At 36.8% G+C, this 20,894-nt stretch overlaps 1 long non-coding RNA gene across 1 annotated transcript; it reads right to left on the bottom strand.

Moving 5' to 3' along the window:
• Nucleotides 1–715: 715 nt before the first annotated feature.
• Nucleotides 716–4,364, bottom strand: LOC123230728. Its single transcript, XR_006505087.1, has 4 exons — nucleotides 4,290–4,364; nucleotides 2,065–2,087; nucleotides 1,361–1,412; nucleotides 716–781 (listed from the first exon to the last, which is right to left on the bottom strand). It is a non-coding gene; the product is annotated as an uncharacterized LOC123230728 (long non-coding RNA).
• Nucleotides 4,365–20,894: the final 16,530 nt, after the last annotated feature.

The raw sequence follows: 20,894 nt of genomic DNA, 5'->3' as shown, positions 1-20,894 counted from the left end.
GAGGCCAGAATCAATCCAGAGTTCTCCCGACTCCAGATTTGACTCGCTATCCATTTTGCTGCCTGGCGGGCCCCAATAAAACTATATTAAGTTGCCTACCATCTGTAAGATTCTGGAGGCAGCTTGGTACAAGAACTAGTTCTGAAGTTGCCTGGCTCGTGGGTTCATATTATACCTATTATTAAGATTTACTCCCTTATGTGAAATTTGGCAAGTCTATTTGTGCCTCAGTTTCCTCACCAGTAATGGGTTAAGAAGTTGGACTACATGTTCTTTACTTTGGAGGTTGACTCCTTCAATCTGTTCCTGAACAAGAATCCACTCTACAGAAGAGTTTGAATGAGCAACACAGAAAGCTGCTCTGAGATTAGCACTGCAAATCTTGCTGAAGAAANAAGATGTTAGTGGAGGAAATGGGAACAGTATTCCAGTATTAAATTATATATAACAATGCTATAAACAGTGAAAAGAATAGCATATAAGACCATTAAATGAATAAAAACAAAGTTCCCAACGACCGTTCTTGGTTTTGGTTTCCTCATGTGTAAAATAAAGAGGAATGCTAAAGTACTTTCCTCTTCTCACAGTTATTGACTCTTATGATGGGCGCCAATATCTGTATATGCACACAGCCATAATTTCCATATTTATTTTTAATAAAATCACTAGCTGTTTAGTTATATGACAAACCAATACTCATCCATATCAAACATACCTGTCGTCGCCATTTTTCTGCTTTCGGTAGCTCATTACATTCAGAGGCAAGAAAAGGTCTTCGTTCCTAAATGGCAGAAAAATATTATGCTGGTGCAACACTTACCCAAAACATATCATTTTAAAAACTGTTTACAGTTGTGTTGAGCCTCCACATTTGGCAATCTCAAACCTATTTATGAACTTTAATTCAAGCAAAAGGGCCTTAGCCTCAGCCTGGCTTACTAAGTCTATTTCAGGTGAGTCTAGGTGCCTTAGTTTATGTTTCTGAGCTTCTCTCTCCTTAACCCAATTTTATAACAGCTATTACTGGAGGAAGGAAGGACATGGGGGGGGGGGGTTCCTTTAAAGTATATCTTGGGTAAAGACGACATGGTCGTTCGTTGCCACTATCAGAGATAGACTGGTGGGCTGGATGAAACACTGATCTCATCACATTTGTTAATTTATGATTCTTAACTAGTTCTTTAGTTATAGATGGTATTAGGAACTCAAATATGAGAACTTGTAGGACCTGCAAATACTATGAATAGAGGCCACATAGGAATTCTGGAGCAGTAAATGTCAAACATGACCCGAAAGAGGAGACTGTTGAATCTATTTGTAACACATTAGAATTTAACAAATAAAAATAATGTAAACCAACCTTAACTTTCCCTTCCTCAAGTTGAGCTTGGCGAAATCTCGCCAAAGCCGTCCTAAAATTAGAAGAAAAAATTCCATGAGTTTACTTTCAAAGATTTCCCATTATGCTGACCAACTGTGAGTTAAGTGAATCATCCTAATATGGTATTAGAGTTCAAGTTACTCATGAACATAATGACTAAAAAAACATACAATGACTAAACATGGTAAGAAGGTAGTTGTGGGGTAGTAGTATGCTGTCAGGAATTCTATTATGTCCATTCCGGTGCCTAGACAAACCATCACTTCTTTATTTTAACATTCACAAATATATGCAACAACTAAGAGTTATATAAGAAAGAGGGGTACTATCGACTACAGAGTGTTCATACTTCTCTATTTTTGGTAATAAGAATAACCTCCACATCTTGAATACCTACTCTAGGAATTCCCAATCTATATAAATGCTTTCCCCTTAAAGTGAAAGGCATTGCTACTCACTTTCTGTTGGCTATTTACTAAACATTAAATGGAAATGATAGTGAGAAGGACACACCAGTGAATTTGGGAATAGATCATAAAATTTCCTAAAGTCTACTTCTATGGCTCGTTAAATAAGTATGAAAAGTATGTAAAAAGATAATCATTCTCAAAGCTCTCCTAATTTAAAGTGAAAACTAGAAGTTCCAGAAGCATATTTCAATTTGAAAAAAAGTTGGTACTTACATGGCCTTTTCTGCATTTCGAGCCTATGGAGAAGAGAAAAGATTGTTCATGTTTTCTGAATATATTGTTTAGCTGAACACAGTTCTACATAACAAGGGTAGTTAAATACAAACATAAAACAGGGCCTATTCAATTTGTGAATAAAAACAACAAGGTAACAAAATTCAGGAATGATCCCCCGCTAGGATACAAGATTGACTACCATGCTAAATAAACAGTGACAAAAAAAATAATTAAGGAACTTCAGAATTATTATAAAACAGAATAAAAAGAATAGTATCCAAATAATTTATGATGTAATACTGTCCTCTATTTTTCAAACAGAAGATTTCCAGTCGCAGTAATCATGGAGAATAAATATACAGAACTGCCAAGTGAGAGCTACCGTGAAGTGAGCTTCTTTGGCCTCCTAGATTTTCTCCCTCAATTTTGTAAACCTTCCTTGCTACCACTCTAGTTCACACTGAATTCCTACCAAAGTTATGGTCACAAACAATAAAGTTTAGTATTTAAGTTTAACTGTATATGCTTTGTTTTTCTTAAATTTTTTCACCAACAAGACTGTAAACTTCTAGAGAAAAAGTTATACAGTAAGGGTGACTATGCATATAGTGACAAGCAGCTGTTTCTTTTGCCTCTTTCAATGATGGGGGAAGGTGGGAAGGAAAGTTCAACTTTGCCAGAGAAAAAACCCTTAATTTTAGAAATCATGCATTAAACAATATATGTATACATACATACATATATTTGCACATACACATATAGACATATCTATCTCTACCCATTTATCAATTATTTATGTCTTGGACACCAAATCTTTTATCAGAGAAGTTTGCTACAAAGATTTTCTTTCCCAATTTGTTGTTACCCTTCTTATCCTGTTTATATCAATTTTTTCTGGGTAGAAGCTTTTCAGTTTCATATAATCAAAATTATGTCTTTAAACTACCTCTATAACCTAGTTTGGTTAAGAATACATCTCCTGGGCCAGATAGATGGTTCAATGGATAGAGAGCCAGGCCTGGAGACAGGAGGTCCTGGGTTCAAATGTGGCCTCAGATACTTCCTAGCTGTCTAACCCCTGGGCAAATAAATCACTTAATCCCAATTGCCTCACCCTTCCCACTCTTCTGTCTTAATCTTAGAATCTAAGACAAAAGGAAAGAGTTTAAGAAAAAAAAGAATATATTTCCAACCATGGCTGTAAGAGATTTACTTCTTTAATTTCTTAATATGATCTTTAATATTAATGTCAAATATCCATTTAGAATGTATTGTGGAATAAGGTGTATGGTGTTGGCCTAACACTAATTTCTGCTTCAAAAAACTCTCACTTGGTCTATCCATTTCTAAAAGCTCTTATCCCTTAGCTCTCCTGCCTTTGCATAACTTCCCTGAGAAGGCCATTTGACAAAATAGGGGCCTCCATTCCTTTCCTCTCACTCTCTTCTTAAACTCTTTACAGTCTGGCCTCCAACTACAACATTCAAATGAAACTGTAGCCTTCAAATTTACAGGTGATCTTTTAATTATCAAATCTAATGGCCCTTTCTCAATCTTCAACCTTCTTGACCTCTCTGCAGCCTGTGACACTGTCAATCATCGACCCCCAATCTAGGCTCTTAGGATACCACTCTACTGTCTTTCTCCACCTACCTAAAGAATCAACTGTTTCTCAGTCTCCTTTGCTGAATCTTCATCCAGGTCACGCCCATAACTTGTGGGTGCTTCCAAGGCTCTATATCATGGACCTTCTTTTTTAAAAATATTATATATGTATATATATGCACACACGTATAAATACATATACATACATACACATACTATTGTGTGTGATCCCATCGCCTTCCCATGGATTCAATAACCCTATCTATGTTGATGAACCTCAAATCTATATCTAGTCCCAACCTCTCTGCTGACCTCTAATCTCTCATTTTTAACTACCTGCTAAAATATCAAACTAGAGACATGTACAAGATGGAATTCATTCTCCTTCCCTAATGTCCTTATCCCTGTGGAAGACCACTCCATCCTCGCAGTCCTCATCCTCATCCTCTCCTTTTCCCCACATCCAATCTGGTGCGGAGGGCCGTTCCCCAAACATGCAGCCCGTTAATATCTCTCCCAGTCTAATACACCGCCCCCTTTCTCCGGACGTTTTCTCTGGGTGTCAGAGATCTCCTGCTCTTAAGCCCTCCTCGCTCCGCTCCCCTCCTTTCACTTACCATGGTGCTCGAGCTGTCCGCGGGGCTGACTGCACCAACACGCCGTTTCCACCGGAAGCTGAAGTTACTCCAAACCTTCGCCTCCCACCAGAAGTAGAAGCGCAGCTACTCTGGTTGACCCGGAAGGAATAACAGGAAGTGGAAGGGGAATCAGAGAGTGGGGGGGAAGCTTGGAGCCAGGCGCGTGCGCAATAGGAAGACTTGACCGCCAACGTCCATGACGCTTGCGCAAGTCGTCTGTTGTGGAGGCAGTTACTGTGAAGTTGGGAGCGTGTCTTCTGGACTTCGTTTGATCCTGCGCAGTAAGATTGCGCCGGGCCGAAGCCTAAATGGCTCTGGAAGTGTATCTCGTGTGCTTGTCGAGATACCGGGAGGAAACCGCTCTTCCCTGCTATTCTGGCTTTTGTCCTAGTTCCCTCAAAATATGGACAGAATCTCCTCTTGGCCAATTATATTGATTCAGTTGGATAAAGTTGTATTTTTAAAAAACCCTTATCTTCCACCCTAGTTACAGCTCTAAGACTGAGGGGTAAGAGCTAAGCAATGGGGGTTAAGTGACTTGTCCAGGGACACAGGGCTAGGAAGTGTTAGAGGCCAGAATCAATCCAGAGTTCTCCCGACTCCAGATTTGACTCGCTATCCATTTTGCTGCCTGGCGGGCCCCAATAAAACTATATTAAGTTGCCTACCATCTGTAAGATTCTGGAGGCAGCTTGGTACAAGAACTAGTTCTGAAGTTGCCTGGCTCGTGGGTTCATATTATACCTATTATTAAGATTTACTCCCTTATGTGAAATTTGGCAAGTCTATTTGTGCCTCAGTTTCCTCACCAGTAATGGGTTAAGAAGTTGGACTACATGTTCTTTACTTTGGAGGTTGACTCCTTCAATCTGTTCCTGAACAAGAATCCACTCTACAGAAGAGTTTGAATGAGCAACACAGAAAGCTGCTCTGAGATTAGCACTGCAAATCTTGCTGAAGAAATTTTTTTTTTCCTGCTGGAGGAGGGAAATGTGACTTACAGAGATGCCATCACTAATATAAACATCTAAGTTCATATATAAAATGTTCGTATATATATATATATATCACATATACAATATAAAAATATATATATATATTCAAAGACTCCTTGGATTTATTTCATTTCAAATAAGCTCAAAGAGTTGTTTAAAGGCAAATGGTTAAAACAAAATATGTACTGGGCAGATCAAATAGGTAAAAATGAGTCAGAATACCACCAACACATTAACTATTTGTTTCTCTTGTACATTTCTCAGTGTTACCATATAATGAGATGCTGATGATATAAAGCAATTTGGTCCTGAAAAGGATAAATTCTAATCCTGTGACAACAACCTCTGTAGAAATGGACAGTATAAAAGTCTCTTTGAATGTCCATATTGTCATCTTCTGCATCCATTTTATGATCTTTTGGGGAGAAAAAGCTATTATCATGACAAATGTGATTTTTAGATTCAATCCGAAACAAATTGCTGAATGTTTCTATAAGGTAAAACTGAGATTGAATCATGGCACTTCCCTGGTTCCTTATATTATTATTATTTTCAGTCTTTTTAATAACCTGCTATTTTACTGAAGTAATTAGGTGCTTCAATTAACTTTTTCATGGAACCTCTGGGATTTTCTAAGTCATCCTCATATCATCTGGGGAATGCCATATTAAAAAAATAAGAGAAAGACTAGCAAAAGAGAAGTTATCAGATATGTAATAGAATAACCATGAGAATATAGTGTTATGATAGCCTTGGCCCTAGAAAGATTAATCACTGATACTATCAAATGCTACAGAGAGGTTATAGAAGATGAGGATCTCCTACCCTCCCCCCACAAAAAAATGACAATGATTTTTAAAGTGATTTTGGAGAAAGCAGTTTCAATAGAGGGGATGAAAATTAGATTTTAAAGGATTTAAACAGTAAGGAAGCAGAGGTAAACTACACTCTTTCAAAATTTGAGCAGGGAAAAAGAACAGGTGAGAGAGGAAGAAACCATAGTCAAGATGGACTAGTTTAAGAGAGAAGTAGCCTGAATATAACCAAACTAAAGGAGGCAATAGAGATGGTGAAAAAAAAAAAAAAAAGACTTGAGATAGAGGGGATAATTGAGGGAACAAGGTCCCAAAGAAAACAGGAAGGGATAAAATATAAGACTTTCATAGAAGGATTAGCCTCAGCAAGGAAGAGGGACAACTCATCATCTAAGAATGTATATATAGTAGGAGGACATAGATGAATGGTATAGGGATGACATGGAAGAAGTTGGAAACTAAATCTGCTCAGAAAATGAAAGGTAAAGTCATTTGGTAAAAAGGAAGGTGAGAAATTAGAATTGGAAGCTTGGGGAGAGAAAAGAATATATGAAAAATGTTATGTGGGGCATTTGGTAGAAAATGAAATGGTGATAAATACAAATATTGCTATACCCCCCGTAAGGTTTTGTAGTATTAGTTTGTGGTGGATCCAGTCAGTTTTTCTCCAATAGCGTTCTCTTCAGAATTCTAGGATAAGTCTGGAGAAAGAAAGTAACTAAGGGAGTTACTTTCTAACTTTAGTTAACTTATTAAGCAACTTAAATTACTTTCTAACTTAACTAAGAGTCAATCTGGAAAGATAAAAGAAATTCAGGAGCAGAGCTGAAGAAAATGAACAACTCAATTCAATTTAACAAAGGCTATGCAAAGCCCTACTTTTTAGTTACTGGGAAGATACTAGGTTTAGATAAGATGAACTTTGCCATTCAAAAAAGTTGTTGTATATGACATAAATATGATCCATCAATAAACATTTATTAAACACCTATGTGCCTGTGCTATGGATACAAAAAGAGGCAAAAGACAGTCTCGTCTCTGCCCTCAAGGAGTCACAATATGATGGGGAGAGACAATATGTGAACAAATATATATTGTTGCTATTATTCAGTCATGGCAGGCTGGATTTTCTTGGCAAAGATACTGAAGTGGTATACCATTTCCTTCTCTAGCTCATTTTACAGATGAAGAAACCAAGACAAACAGGGTGAAATGACTAGCCCAGGGTCAGACAGCTAATAAGTGTCTGAGACAGAATTTGAACTCAGGAAGATGAGTCTTCCTTACTTGAGGGCTGGTGTTCTACCCCACCAGGGTTGATGCATATATATATATATGTATATGTATATGTATATAAACTATACACAGGATAAATAGGGAATAATTAATGAAGAGAAGGCATTAGAATTAAGGTTTGGGGGGGCAGCTGGGTAGCTCAGTGGATTGACAGCCAGGCCTCGAGACTGGAGGTCCTAGGTTCAAATACGGCCTCAGACACTTCCCATCTGTGTGACCCTGGGCAAGTCACTTGACCCCCATTGCCTACCCTTACAACTCTTCCACCTATAAGTCAATACACAGAAGTTAAGGGTTTAAAATAAATAAATAAAAAAAAACCAAAAAAAAAAAAAAAAAAAAAAAAGAATTAAGGTTTGGGAAAGGCTTCCCATAAAAGACGGGGTTTTGGTTGTTTGTTTGTTTTTTCATTTGATAGCCCAGATATAATCTTGATACTTACTAAACCTGTGAGTATAAAAACAGAGAAAGAAAACTACAAGACAATTTCTCTAATGAATATTAGTGGGAAAAATTTTAAACACTATACTTACAAGGAAAGTACAGCAACAAACATGTCACAAAGATCATATTTTTAGTTGGTTTTTAAAGGAAGCCAGAAGGCAAAATTAAGAAGGAAGAGTGTTCCAGACACAGGGGAGAGCAAGAGTACATGGACAAAGAAGGCTGTGTCCTTTAACTATAATATGCAAGAATATTCACAATAATGCAAGATGAAGTAATTATTGTGCAAAACAAAGTAAGGCCCACGGGGAAAAGATGGAGACTATTCTGTAGCTAATAGGAATTATAGTAGAGAGAAGAGAGGATAGGGAGGAGTTCAAAGACTGACTGTCATAAGGACAGCTAAAGAACATGCTTGAGATTATTAACAGAGGGGAGAATTGGAAGGACATCCTTCATCTTGTCAGAGAAAGGGATTTCAGAACACAGGATTTTGGAGATGGACCACTTTCCATCAGTTGTCTGGTTTGGACTCCACAGAACATCATGTGCCCAAGCTGGGTATACCCTAGCACCTCCCCTTTCAGCTCCTTCTGTGTGCTGTCTTCCCCATTGGAGTGTAAGCTTTGTCTTTTTAAATTTGTATTCCTAGTGCTTAGCCCAGTGCCTGGAAAAATAGTAGGTGCTTAATAAGTGTTTATTATACTTCCAAATATGAGATCTAAGGTATGACCACCTTTGTGGGTGACTAAAGTCAAATAGTGATAGAAGACAAAACAATTAATGACAGAGAAATCAGGGCAAAGTCATCACTAGGAATTTTTACAATAAGGCTAAGTGCTACCAAATGTGCCCAGATCAAGTGGAATGCAATGCTGTGAAGAGTTCACTCAATGGCCTCAGACTAACAGTGTCACCCTGGGGAAGTAATTTAACCCTGATTTTTCTGCCTTGGAATTGATACTAATACAAAAGGTAAGGGTTTTTAAAAAAAAGAGTTCATCCAAGGTCATCTGGTAGTGTCATACTTTATTTTTAATTTATTTTCCCATCAAATATATTTTCTTTTTTATTAACTAATGATATTTTTCCATGGTTACATGATTCATGACTTTTCCCACCCCTCTTCCCTTCTTGGGGGGGGGGGGTCGCCGAGAGCTGAAAAGCAATTCCACTGGATTATCCATGTACCATTGTTCAAAACCTATTTCCATATCTGCCATAGTGATCTTTTAAAGCCAAAACCCCAATCATATCCCATCGAATCATGTGATCAATAGCTTTATACTTAAAAAAATATATTCTTGATTACTCAGTGTTAAATTCTGTTATCTTCATGCTACCCGAGCACTGCAAATGTTCTCTGAATTCAGCATTCTACAATACTTGGTCCCTCTGCCCTTAAGTCTGGCTCCCTTCAGAGTACTAAGAGTCATCAAGGTATACACTGGCATTTTCAAATATGATGGTAGGTAAAGAGTGTAAGATGGAATTCCTTTGAAGTAGATAAATAGTCTCCTATTTACCACAGTGGTCTTGAGTATTCTAAGCAAAGTATAAGTAACACATTGCTCACACTTGAAATTCAGCCCTCGCTAGGATGGAACATTTAAAAAACAATTACCCAGTATGTGTCAGAGTAGAGATATGAACCCAAGATTTCCTGACACCAAGTCAGCTTTCTATGTATTTATGTATACCATGCTAATTCTTGGGCACTTTTCGTATTAACATCATTTTCATTCATATGTATAACCAGAAGATGGTATATACAATAGTCAATGAGTGATTAAATCTCAATTTCAGCCGTTACTATAAATACCATCTTAAAAAAAGAATCACTTGTGTACTTATTTCATCATGTGAGGAAGGAGGAGGGTATTATTGGTGGTAAAACTTGACAAAAAGTTAAAACACACTTGACTTGTTGCTCAAGGATTTATATTCATTCATTCAGTAACCTGCCCATCCACATTGCCTATTCAGAGTATACAAATTATATTCACTGGGTTCAGTTCTAATAGGCAAATCAATTCATTAAATTCTGCTATTCAAGGCATCCATATCATGCACCACAGCTATGGGAGAAAATTTGAGGGGATTAGGACATTGAGTGGTTAATTGTGGAAATTTAGGGAACCACACTAACTCCATCTTGTGGCTCAATTTTGGAGCTAGCTTAGATCCCTTTCTATTCAATTATGGGCCTCATCCAAATTCTGTCTTCTGAGAAAACTTTATTCAGTTGTGGGAACTGGGAAAAAACCTTATTGCATTATTCAAATCTAGCCCTGCAAAGCTGGGAAATTGGACTCCCCGTACCTGCTGTTTAGACCCTTAACCAAGGACCTAGATTATGTTGACCAGAAATGCATTCAGATCCTCAGATTGATTCAAAGAATTTTCTCATAATTGTACATCTCAAGCAACCCAGGTCTTTTCTAGAAATGGCCCCATATTGATCAGTTATTATTTCCATGTATTTTTAAAAAAATAACCCTTACCTTCCTTCTTAGAATCAATACTGTATATTGGCTCCAAGGAAGAAGAGTGATAAGGGCTAGGCAAAGGGGGTTAAAATGACTTGCCCAGGGTCACACAGCTGGGAAGTGTCTGAGATCATATTTGAACCCAGGACTTCCCATCTCTGGGTCTGACTCTCAATCCACTGAGCCACCTAGCTGTCCCCTCCATGTACTTTGGATTGTTTACAGAGACTTGGGGAGCAGGACCTCTTTTTCCTGATTTCAGGGAATTGAACCTGTTCACTCTTCCCTTCCTAACTTCAAAAGTTCCTAATCTTTCATCTAATTAGAAATCAGATTACCTATTATTGAATCATTTCCTTTTAATTGGCCGTATTAGATTGTTTTTAATATATGAAATCTATATCTCTGCATTAGGGGTCCAGCCCTAAACTGAGGAAGGGGCTTGGTCTTGATTGTTAAGCAATTGGCATGCATTGCTTAATCAATATGCTCAGATCAAACTTTTGTTCCCTCGATCATTTCATCTTTTGCTCATTAGAGAATTATGTTGAAAAACTGGCCAGGGTTGAGAACTAGGATGGTTTAGGGCTTTTAGTTCATGATATCAGAATTAATTGAAGAAACTAGACCTAATTAGCTTAGAGAAAAAAATATTTACAGGAGCCATGATAGCCATGCTCAAATATTTTAAGGGATGTCACTTGGAAGAGGGATTAGATTTATTGTTTGGTCCCATCGGGTAGAACCAAGCAACTAGGCTTGATGTAAGGAAAACCTTAATTATTGGAGTTGACCAAGAGTTCAATGGCTTGGCTGAAGTGGTCAATTCCCATTTCTTCCAGCAGAGGCCGTTATAGTGGGAATTCCTTTGTGAATGGATTGGCCTAGATGGCTTCTGGGTCTTTTCAGTTCAAGATTGATGGAATAACTCTACAAGCCGCCTATACACCTACATGTCTTCAGCCAGGAAATTTATTTCTAAGTGCTCCATCCTAGCAATGGCTAAATTTGAAGGGTGGGCCATGAAGTGTTAAATATACCTTCCAATATGACTAGAGACTTTTTCTCTCCCAAAAGAGGCTAAAGACCAGGCAGGAGATGGTGATATGATGGTAAGGCTCCCTCCTTTCTTCTACCTTTTGGAGGCAGAACCCAGGCACAATGTAAGGGCGCCCTTTTCTTCCCTTCAGAGGCTGATGGTATGTTGGTTATCTCTGTGTTTGAGAGAGATAAAGAATGCATATCTCCTCTCAGTACATTTAAATATAGGTGAAAGCATTGGGCAGTATTCTGTGCCATGGGTCTTGAGAGATATAGAGTGGAGCACTTCTAACTAGAGAAAATTAAGGAAGGTTTCAAGAGGGAGAATTTTTTTTTTTTTTTTACTTTTGAGGAGGTAGTATTTATCATGCAAGGAATAGATAATTAAGGTCTCAAAAGTTTAGTTGAGGTCAGAGGTGACAAGTAACTAGTGGGTACTGTGGCTTTTGATGTAAATCTAGGACTTGATGTATGATGATTGGAAGGGCCTGTGAGAGTGAAAGTAGTAGGATAAAGAACTAGGGAATGTAGCAAGAATTAAGATCAGAGAAGAGATAATAGGATTCAAGAATTAGATGGGAGGAAATAGTTTTTTTTAATAGTAGAGGAAAAAAAAAATTTGTAAGTGGGTTTTATTCAACCTTTAAGGATGGTTAGCATTTTAACTAATATTTTCTTCTACAAGTTATTCTTAATTAGCAGTACTCTGATTAGGCCAAACCCTGAGGTGTGTTCTCTCATAGTTTAATAATTTAGATTCCAAGATAAATGTCTTAAAGGTCTAATTTTGTTTGGAACTCAACATTTTTTCATTGAAACCACTCTAAAAATGTTTTCCATTCTCTATGCCTGAGATCTTTGGAGTCCAGTGAGATTATTGCACGGGGTTTGAGAATCCACAAGACACTGATTTTGTCACTTTCATCTTTATTTCCAACAAATATGCGGGTGACCAGTATAAGCAGCAAACACATTTTCTGTATAATGAACATATTTTTTTACAAATATGAATGACTATTATTTATCAAACATACACAGCTGTTATTATTGATTAATAAAATGCAAATTAATTTAAAAAGTGTTACTGAATTCATAGAAACTTTATGATCATGTATTTCCCCACTAAAGTACTACTGTGATGCCTCATAATTGCCCTGAGGCAAACCTGAGTTCTCAAGGGCTATGCAAGGTCTAGTAGGTTCCACTATGAAAAATACAAAGTGACCCTCAATCCTGGTGGCCCTTCTTTGTCCCTTCAGTGGCATTGACAAGAATGGTGGGAAAGGGAGCAAAGGATGTTAAGAATCACAAAGACCACCTTATAGACATTGATTTAACTGCTGACATTCTTAAAAGTGGGATACTTCTCCAATGACCAAATTAATATATTATACAAAGAACTAAGAATCACATCAATATTGAAATTCTTGCTATAAATAAACTAGGAGCTAAAACTATAAGATTAAAAAAAACTTGCAGAGATAGTTTCATAAAGCATCCAAAAACAAGAAACAATTTCCTGGGATACTTGGTCATCTCACTTGGCAGAGTTCATGATAAACAGGGGAAAAGACCATTATAAAGAAAGATAATTTTGCAACTTATACAACATTTGTTTAAGAGAAGATAGTAGAAAAATTATATGAACTTAAGATACTCCATTTAAACAAATGTTTTATAAATACTTGATGATTTCAATGCAAAAGCACAGGAGAGGCTGTCAAAAATTATCAAAAATGGCAGCAAATTAGCATAAAAATAAGATACTGTATACAAATAAAAGAACTCTAACTCAAACTACTTAGTAAACTACTGATGCTGGATAATGGATACTAAAGTAATATATGTCAGTATAAACCAGCACCATTTTCTATGAAAGTGGAATAAGCAACTGAAAGTTTCTGAACTTAGAAATTGCCTCAGCCAACAAATACCTGATCCTCCATGCCAAGTGAAAATATGGTGGCCAAGGGCCACACCAGTTTATAAGTATAAACTTATCTTTGAAATCTTGTGTAGAAGGATGGTGAAGAGTATCAGCACTATCACCTCATAAAGGAGTAAGAGGCAGTGGAGAAAAATGGGTTTACAGAAAGACTGACAAGAGACCCATTTAAAGCAAGATCATCACCAAAACATTAAGGAATGACACTCAAAAGATGACAATATAAAACACAAAAGATCTGTCAATATTGTCACAACATAAAATTTTCTAGTATCACAATCCACACTGTGCTGGAGGAAGTAAAAGTGGCCCTAAAAAAAAAAAATGGAGTAAGCCAAGTATACACAGAGGCTGTCTGTGCTGAAGGCAACTTGTACAATTATTAGGGCACCAAGATACTGATGTTCTTTTCAAGACATCTCAAGGAGAGAAAAATACTGATTAAAAAAACAAACACACAAAACACATGGGATTATGACTACCAAAAAGTGGTGATCATGAAAATATCAAATGACCAACCCATATGCCTTTCTCATCTCTACAAAATATTGAGAATTTATGCAAAGCCAGGGTTACTTCTGATAAAAATATCACAACAGGCAGAACCATACTCTATCATAATTCCCGTAAATGGTGAGGACATAAGGAAGCATTTATTTGGTAGGAAAGTCATCATAAAGGCTCCACCCAAGGGTCCCACATGTATGTGGCAAGAACATATAAGATTTCTTGCCAGAAATAACTTTTATGCCCCTTTCGATTACCAACTTAGACATAACAGGGAAAGGGTATGCTTCACTGAGTTTGCCAGTCTCTTACAACACATACTATTATTTGCAGATAAGATACCAGCATTTTACTAAACAAGATTCACAATCCCACTTGAGTTTGGCCTAAAACTATCTTTGTAGGACAAACCAATGTAGAAGACTTGTTCAGTCTTTGACAAACAGTTGGATAGATGGCCAATTCAGCTGCTCTGGTGATAAAAATGCATATGGATGAGCTGGGCTCAGAACTGAAGAAGAAAGAAGGCACTTGCTTGCCTTTGGAAAAATGGACAGTACTTTCAACAACTCTAATCTCCTTCTTACAAAACCCCCCTAAAAAAAATAATTCTTTCTTCTGGTGATGCTATTTGGATGTAAATAATGAAATACTACAATCCCTGAGGAAATCAGTTACTGGTCACCCAAAGGGCACTGGAGAAATGCTTGGTGGGAAGCTTCCTGAAAAGGTTGCAGTATGTGACCAAGAACACATTGCATTCATAACACAAGTATTAATAGAATGACCAAAAATTGAATGAATGGGTCAGTCATGGAGAGAAATCAACATCTACATGCAGTAATGAGGCCCATCATCTAAAGTCTCCAGAATAAGAGTGGATCTTCTATGGAGGACTGAAAGGAAGGCATGGACTAATGGTACACAGGATGAGAAAGTATCAATAGGTTACAATTTAAATTGCTCAAAGGAACATTCCACATCAAAAGGATCATGGACCCACTGAGATACTGGTAGTGTCAGAAGTATTTTCTTAATCAATGGATACTAATATAATTATCTTCAACTCACTCTTGAAGGTCCACTTTTTTTTTTTTTTAAGACATCCTTTTGGTTGGGAAACTTTTATAACCAAAAAATTTGTTTGTAAAACATCTGCTAAATTCATAAATAATGAGGCTAAATTGTTCTCATCTAATGCAACATGCAAATTAGTTCCTCCCAGGAGCCTATGTCCAACACCTAATATTGTTATGTTTAAAGAAAAACATGCACTGACTCTTTCATAGTCGACTTAAAAAAAAAAAAAAAAAAAAAGCCCTGCAACCTTTCATTTCAAAGGCAACCCTTCATTCTTTCCACACTGCATATCTCCTTCAGGTCAAGTCACAACAAATGGATTACTAGAGTGAAGGTCTCAAAAAAATTTTTTAGCCATTTGTCTTAGGGAGAGACTCATCAGTCCATGGTCCAAGTTGTAACAATTCTTTTTAAAATTCTTTTATTAGGAACAGGCCACAACCGAAGGCAATGTTCAGTATCACCCACTGTTTAAAGAAATGGCATAAAAATAATTTTTTTTACTAGATTTTGAGTTTCAGATTTAATTACTTAGTTTTTTCATTTGTAAAAAATGCAAAACAGTGACAGAACATCAATCTTTTCTAGTCCATAAATTTATGACACTCCAAAGACCTTGAGCAAATCATTTAATCTATGGGATTATTTCCTTATAAGTGAAATGAGACTAGTTTTAAGATGAAGTTGGAGCAGGAAAGGATAGGACTTTTGGCCTCTATTCAAAAGCAGTAATCATACAAAGAACATCCATCATATCTGTGTAGAATTGTCTATACCAAAACTTTTCTGTAAGCTTCTTCCGAAAGCTGTTACAGACTTAGTTTGGCAGAATAGCACAACACATAAAACAGCACTCAATTTTCTAATAGTAGTAATTCTGGTTTAGTCTAACAGAGCCAAAGAAATATTTGATCAGCCCTTACATTTAAAAAGGTGTAGAAGAAATTCCACCAACAAATATTTAACAAGCAATTTGAAATTAACTCTTTAGTCAATGGAGTGATTTTCAGTAACTATAAAAAGGCCACCCACAAGGAAAGGCATCATTTAAAACTTCCAGGGCCATGCAAGTCAATTTCAAAAGGACCTTCTAATTTTTAAAGCAAGGAAAGTCACTAAATGTTTATTAGAATATATTAAGTAAAAGTTGGCAAAAGGGATTGGAAGCATTGATACTTCCTAGATTTAAATTCTATTTAGATTCCCTGGGTGATCAATGTGGACCATGCTTATTTCCACTCTTTAGGCACTGGAGCATATTACTATCTTTATGTTATTACAAAGTTTTAAAAGAAAATGTCTTCTAAATCTTTCAGGGCTTAGCAGCTATATATAGAGCAGATAATTATGACTGTAGCTTTAGTTTTATGATATACTATTGGTCATTTCTATTTGCTGCCAAGTTTTTCAGGAATTCAATCCTTAATTATAATAGTACTGGCCCCATGGGAAAAGATGGATCTTTCAAAAAATCTTTCCAAGAGGTTCTATAGCAACAAAGTAGGAATGTCCTAAAATCCACTAAAATTAAGAAATGGGCAAAATTGATTACTCTTAAGTCTTTCCTCATGGCCAAATTTCAATTAAAAGACATGTTGACTTGTCATAAATTTCTATTCAATCCAGACTGCCATTAAAGCTAATGTAGTTCTCGTTATATAGCATTTAACTTTTAAATAAAAGCAATTTTCTGAAGTCATAGAGGTGTGACATTAATTTTTCAGCTATATTCTTAAAGGTATTAAGGGACCAATTATCTGATATAGCACAAATCTTGAGTTAAAAGGGATTTTTCATTTCATCAATACTACTCTTCTATGTAGGACCACTTCCCCCCATTTTTTTTTTGCAACTTATTTTTGGAGTATACTATGAAACTTAACAGCCTTCTGTCAATTCTGGCCTATTTGATTATAAAGGTAATCAAGTGCTTCCCAATCTACAAAGGCTTTAAGAAAAAATTTCATGCTGTTTGAATTTGATTTCTATCCACAAAATCTTAGGCCTTTGCACTGGAGCACTTTGTAATGAGAAAGTGAATTATTAGCCTTATATTTATCATCACATGTATAAAAATTAATCATGTCTTTGGATTTTTCCATTTCTTTGGATAACAAATTTTCTAAAAACATGGTGTACCAGTTTTTTTCTGTTTTTTGTTTTTTTTTTATCTTGGAATGATAATGTTCAGAGTAGCCACATTCAGATGTAATTTGAAAAACTGCTAGGGAGGGCTGGGCAGTTCCAGGAGTGGGACATTAACAAAGCACTAAGCCAAGAGAACTGTATCAAACAGATCCAAGATAGTAAGTAGTAAAAGTAGATGGCTAAAGGAATAGTTACAGAGCCACTGGGAAGTCAAAAAGAAAAAGCACCCAAAGAAAAAGATGCATTTTATATCTATCCCCCAAACAGGGAGAAGAGGGAGATGTGAAGACAAAAATGAACTAGAGTTCTTTTGGCACCTCATTAAGTTTAAGAACAAAACACCTTTCATGACATATTTATGGAATTTAAATAAGATTGCTAGCACACCTGTTATTAGAGACACCCCCACACCAAGTATCATTTCAAAAAAAAATTAGCATCTGACCCAAACCCTTCTATTTTTTTAAACTTTTAAGTGAATCTACTTTGAATGGCATCAAATTGAAGTGCTCTGTTGATCCAGAGAAAAGGTCATTTTCTAATGCTGAGTTGGATTCCTGAAAGCACAAACCTATCATGAGTCCTTGGTGCATTATTTGCCTTAGATGTAACCAATGCGTCAGTCAGTAAGTTAATTCCATCACCGAAGCCTTTCGTTGCTGAAGGTCACATTAATTCTTTGGGGCAGGAGTGAAGTTCTTGACCTACCACCTAATATAGAGGAAGAGAAAGGGGGAACCTTTTCAATTTAAAAAAAAAAACTCAAAACAAGAATACACAGACTGATTAAATTAACAGGTCATTTTATTATTAAAATTTTATTTAAGAAAAAAATGCTGGCATCATGGTAGATGAATGGCACTTCATAGCAAAATGTTAACACAATGTAGCTTCCTTGCTGGGCATACCTGGGTTGAAAGTAATACTCAATTGGTCAAGATCATGGTCTGAGGTTGACCATTCCATCTTTCTAAAACCCCTTAACTTTAAAGAGCAACTGCTTGATAAAATCAGCATCTTAAACCCCAGGCACCTCTCCGATGTTTCATGCATCCATTTCTAAGAGAAAGTGACCTTAAATAAGCCACTCCTACCAGGAAAACAACTCCAAAGTGCCAGACAACACAGAACTACATCATGTCAGCTAATCATCCTAACCATAACACACACAATTAACTACTTACTTCTCCTTGCACCTTCCTCTTTGATGTTATTAGGCATGACTAGATGGGATTTCCCCCCAGGACTGCCATACAAATGAGGAAAATGACTTACCACATTGAATGTTTTATAAATGCTTTCCCCCTCAAATTCTTCAGTAATGCTCAATAACATTTTATTCAATAGTACTATATACACACTTAAGGTTGATTCTTTCCTCAAATAAGAGTATAAACTTGCTGAAAGTTTAGTGGAAGAACACTGCTACACACTTACAGCAAGCCCATACAGTGACATCCAGGAAACTTGTGGGCCACTTCCCATTAAGGCATTGATGTGACAAGATAAAACTTCAATGAAGTTTGACTTCGCTATAAATATTTATTGTCCAGGAGTTTCTCGAATTCAGGCACTACATTGAGTAGCTTCTTCTCTCCAATTAAACAAGCAAATAAGTGTTACTAGGATATGGCAGGGCAGTGTCAAGAGCAAGAATGATCTAAATCAGTAAGTAATATGAAGAGAAACATTGCATCAAAAGGCCAAGGAGGGCAAATGGTAAAACAGAAAACATTGGTTATTTGGGGTTTTATAATCCTGGTTCTGGTTCCCTAAACAACCTCATGACTCAAGTCTGATTGTTTCTAATAATCCACACAAATAGAAGAAAACTAAAAGGTGGCTTGGGTGGGGAAAATAATATTTAATCTTTTCCCTAACAAGTATAAAGGTACACTAAAATGCTTCTGAAAACTCCTTATAACATGTGTTATTTAATGTAAAAGTACTGGCTTTCTTGTGTTCATGTCAATCCTCTGGTGAGAGGAATCAATTTCCAGTTAGATAACCCTGCTGATCCAAAGGGAAGTCACTTCTCCCCAACACAGGCCACACATTTATAAAACACCATTCATACATACATCATCAAGAAAATTTTAGCTCTTAACTAGTTCCTACACAGGCTGGACAGTGCCTTCATCCATTCCATGGTATTATTCCACACTGCTCTTTGCACACTCAATTACTTAGGAATAGTATTAACTCTTTCACGGAAAGTGTTTACACACACATACACATACACACACATATATATACACACACCCCCCCAATCCATACACAAACAGTGCATAGCAACCTCTTTCCAAAAGGAATATTTCCATGTTCAATGTGTTCAGGCTACAGAAAAGCAAGGTAAACTTAAAAGCAAAAATGGAATGTATGATAGGAAGGAACACTTTGTGCTCTGGTAAGAACAGGTGTTCTTGCCAGCCTCAGAAAGTTCTCCAAACACAAAGTTTCTAGGTACTGTCAACATAAAGATGGATGGGTAAATGCAACAACTCTTCTAAGTGCAAATGAAATCCCCTTGTGCCTTCCCAACATTCAGATCACAAGGCCTACCCAGTCTTGGCACCTGCCATTCCATCCTATATGTAAGCAACATCACCTTAAGACTCTTCAGTTGCCAAAGGTGGGCCTAAGCTGATGCATAAAGCTGTGTTTGACTGAAAAACAACTAAAACTTATGCTGGGAAGGGGGGAAAAAAAGCTCAGGCTAATACAGTGCTAGAGTAAAAGTTCATATTGCCCAGAGTGGGCTGTAATTTTGTCCCCTTGCATTTCACTCAGTGTTTGGGTTTTGTAGGCAAGCAGCATCCAGTGATTCTACAAGATTGGAAAAATCATCTTCTTTGACTTGCTAAATAGCAGAGCTGTCCCAAGGTGTCCACTAAACTTTTGCATTGCTTCATATAAAAATGTAAAAGATTTAAGTCATTATTGTTTTTAATAGTGTTAATACCCCTAAGTTGCCTAACATGCAGTAGTTTTCAATAAAATAACTACTGCTTTTTATTTAAGTATTATTGTTAGCATCCATTGAACACAGTGGGAAATGTAACATTTATCTACACCCATGTTTTCCCTTCCTTTTGGCCAAGTCCCTGTGAAACTCTCAACTCAGTGCAAGTTGGAATACCCAAACTATTATGGACCCTTCAGTTGAAGCACCAAGACCACAACCTTGAAGTGATAATTTGCCAAAATTTCCACTAAGTGAATAACTGAGAAGAGAAAATCTATTTAAACCCCCCAATCAGAAGGTAAAGGCAGGTAAACTTCCTTGAGTAGGGAATGCTTTTCCTTTTGTTTTTGTGCCTAAACACAGTGCCTTGTCTGTAATGGCACTTACTAAATACTTTTTTATTGGGCCTATTGTCTCCCCAAAAGAACCCAGATTACACCCACAGGGGAGCTGTGGTGTAGGAATGGAAGTTCACAGCATACCAGGAGACCTGGGCTTGATTGGAGTTCAGCCCCTACCATCACTGGGTTAACCTCAGGAAAATCATTAAGGGACTCTCTGAAGGCTCTAACTCTAATATCCTGGAGGCACAACATTTTAGTTCTACATATAGGCCAACAAATATATACGGCTAAATTGTAGCAACTATGTTGAGATAGTTTAGAATTAAGAAAAACCTAAAAAAAGTTGCTATTATGAATATGTAGTAATGGATAAGAACGAAGCTTTCAGCTTTCTCAATATTCTTTTGCAAAATAATCTGACACAATTTTTAACCCCATGCCTTTCCATGTTTTAATTGCTAACTTTAACCATTGAAGACATGATTGAGTTAGTACAAAAAGAAAAGTCCAAACTG

The sequence above is a fragment of the Gracilinanus agilis genome, chromosome 1 (genome assembly GCF_016433145.1).
Source record: "Gracilinanus agilis isolate LMUSP501 chromosome 1, AgileGrace, whole genome shotgun sequence".
Classification (NCBI taxonomy): Eukaryota; Metazoa; Chordata; class Mammalia; order Didelphimorphia; family Didelphidae; genus Gracilinanus; species Gracilinanus agilis.
The sequence above is the reverse complement of the archived record's forward strand: the minus strand, read 5'-3'. Positions and strand labels throughout refer to the sequence as shown.